We start from the raw sequence: 2,962 nt of genomic DNA on the forward strand, positions 1-2,962 counted from the left end.
GGGAGGAAACCAGAGGGGAGGAGCCAGGGGGAGGGAGCCAGAGGGGGAGGGAACCAGAGGGGAGGAGCCAGAGGGAGGGAGCCAGAGGGGAGGAGCCAGAGGGAGGGAGTCAGAGGGGAGGAGCCAGAGAGGGAGGGAACCAGAGGGGGAGGGAACCAGAGGGGGAAGGAACCAGAGAGGGAAGGAACCAGAAGGGGAGGGAGCCAGAGGGGAGGAGCCAGAGGGACTTTTTGTCGAGTCCCATGTCTTTAGGCCCCATTTTAAGCCTCGCAGGCTCTTTTGGCGCGGAAGCAGCGGTGTTCAAGGAGGACGGGGTCCCCTCCCTAGCAGTCAGAGCTGGTCCTTTTTAATCTTGGAGCACTGCAGCAGCCAATGACTCAAGCTGGTCCTGAAGGATGTTAAGGTGACTAGATGGTGAGACCGAGAGGTTAACTCTTGTAAGGAAGGCTTCAGTCTAGATGGTTTGGTTCTGAGCCCCCAATGTCCAGAGTGGTAAGGAAGAGCTGGAGGACCCATGGGCCATTAGTCTCCTTTCAGAGATCATCCGAACTGCTTTTAGGGTTTGGGCCCATTGATCTCTTGGTAAGGTCTTCAAGGCTGACAGAAGGGTGATGAGGGAGCAGCAGCAGTTAAAGGAAGTGTCCATCCAAGGGGTTATAATAACACTTAACAGCAAAAATCCAGACCATAAGTCAAGAGGTAGGAACTGCCCAGTTGTGTAGGGACCACTGGACACACTGTTCAACACAGCTGTCATTCCCTGCTGCATACCAAGCCTTTTCTCCCTAAAGAAAAGAGTGTGCCACTTTCATTCTGGCTTAAATTCCGTATCTTGTCACCAACTGGCTCTTTCCCCCATTACTGTAAACTGAGCCAAAGGAGCAACTGGATTCCGAGTGCTACAAAATATTATGTAGCACTGACAAACACCCTGAAGTCTTCCTTCCTCCCCCCCCCCTTTCTTTTTCCTTCCCATCCCCTTCCCCTTAAGGAACAACCCAACCCTTAGGTCTTTTCAAAATGAGATTTAAAATGTTCACATGCTAACTGAATGGAAGAACAGAGAGGCGTGCCTCCTTTTCATTCCCTCCCTGTCCTTCTCCCCTCTGCCCCGAGCCCTCCCTCCCTCCCCTCCCGGCAGCCCTCTCCTTTCTCTGGCAGCACTTGACATCACACATGCTGGACTCTCACTTTAGCTCTGAGCTCTATCCCAAGCCTCGGCCTGGCAAATGTTCTGCTAGACCCACGGCCTAAGCACAGGCCTCATCGTTGCCATACAGCCAAGAGCAATGCATTTGAGAATGAGAAAAAGTCGGAAGGACTCGAAAGCATTATGAAGTGTACTGGAAAGAACGCGGCTTGGGCCAGCTCGCAGCTGTGTGACATACTGTGCTTGGTTTCTCCACCCTGAGTGTGAATAACACCTGGTCCCTCTGACCGCTATGGCATGAAAAGTACGGCAATGCTGGAGTCTGCCTCAGAGCTTGGCATACAGTAGGCACTCCGGAACATCAGCGCTGTCTTCTCTGTCTCACCAAGAGGAGTGTGGGGCTCGTTCTCTGGGCAGCTTCCTCTCACTTGTCCACTCACACCCCTGCCCTCAGGTCTGGCCCCAGCCTGGTGGCAGTGCGGAGGATGGCTTCTGCAGGAGGCATTGCCTCTGGCCACCTCAGGCTCCAGGGGATTTGCTATGATTGGCAGACAAGAAGAAAACTTGCTCCAGGAAACAAGGCAAGAAAATTGAGAAAAGAAGCTGAGATTAAATCTGTACATGAGATATTATCGTCATCATAGAAGGCCAGAGGTCCAGTCACGCCCGGCTCTCTGCCCTCCTGGCTACCACAGGACGCATGTCTGGGCAGGGCACCCGCCTTTCTTCACTCCCCACAGCCGTGGCCGCTCCCTTCACGTGGGACCTGAGGCTGCTGTGGCCTGTCTAGAAGCACAAGTTCTGGAACTTCCCTTGAGTCGGCAACATTTCAGAAGCTGAAGGTGGGGTCTTAGTTCAGTCTCACCTTAGAGTGGTTTGCTCTCAGAAAAAATTCTAACCTTCCTGACATGTGATCAACTGGAAGTTTGGTGAAGTCGGCCGTGCTCCACAGCGCCAGGGCAGCACCAACGAAGCTCGGACGCCGCCGCAAGAGAGCAGGTGGAAGCCCTCTCCCTCGTCAGCGGCGATTCAAGTGCGGGCAGAGCGTTGTAGTAACTTAAAAAACGGCCGTGCTGAGCTATGGACGTTTGTTATTATTAGCCTATGATTGTCACGGTGGCATTATCTAACCCGCTGTCACATAATGAGACACACACGCCTGTTAGATTTATAATTGCCTTATGTACCTCGGGCCGGCAGCTATTTCCACCTGCGCTGTCAGTATCCTCACCACCTCTCCCAGCGCCCATCCAATGCCATCCTCTTTAACCATCCTATCTTCCATCCATAACCTTACAAATACTTGCGTTTATTCATCTGGGCCATTGTTAGAGTCCTTCCTTCTGGCCCTATGTGGTTTCTTATCCAGGTTAACCACCGTGGTGCCCTCCTTTTTCCGCTCTTCCTGTCCAGCCGTTTCCCATGATTCTCTCCAGAGCCCAGGGACCTTACCCATTCCGTCCTGCCCAGGCATGGAGTGCTTAATGAGCCAGTCAGGTAAAATACTTCGGCAGTTTGACAAATGGAGGATGGGTGTGACCAGACCTCGAGGGCCAGCGTTAGAGCACCCTCAGCAGCAGAGCCGTCGGTGCCATGGACACCTGTGGCGTCCCAGTCCCGTTCCGCTGTCAGCAGTGCTGCGTTGCTCTCATCCGCTTGTCCAAGATGAAAAAGCCAACGTCGCTCCCCTGAGATGAGACGGCAGGAGGACGTGTTCCTTTCCCTGCAGAGTGTGATCCACACGCCTGTGCCACACGGCCTATCTGTTCACATTGCCTTAACATCCTGAGAATGAAGACAGGCTGGCACAGA

Source organism: Psammomys obesus, unplaced genomic scaffold (genome assembly GCF_907164565.1).
Source record: "Psammomys obesus unplaced genomic scaffold, mPsaObe1.curated_primary_1811, whole genome shotgun sequence".
Taxonomy (NCBI): domain Eukaryota; kingdom Metazoa; phylum Chordata; class Mammalia; order Rodentia; family Muridae; genus Psammomys; species Psammomys obesus.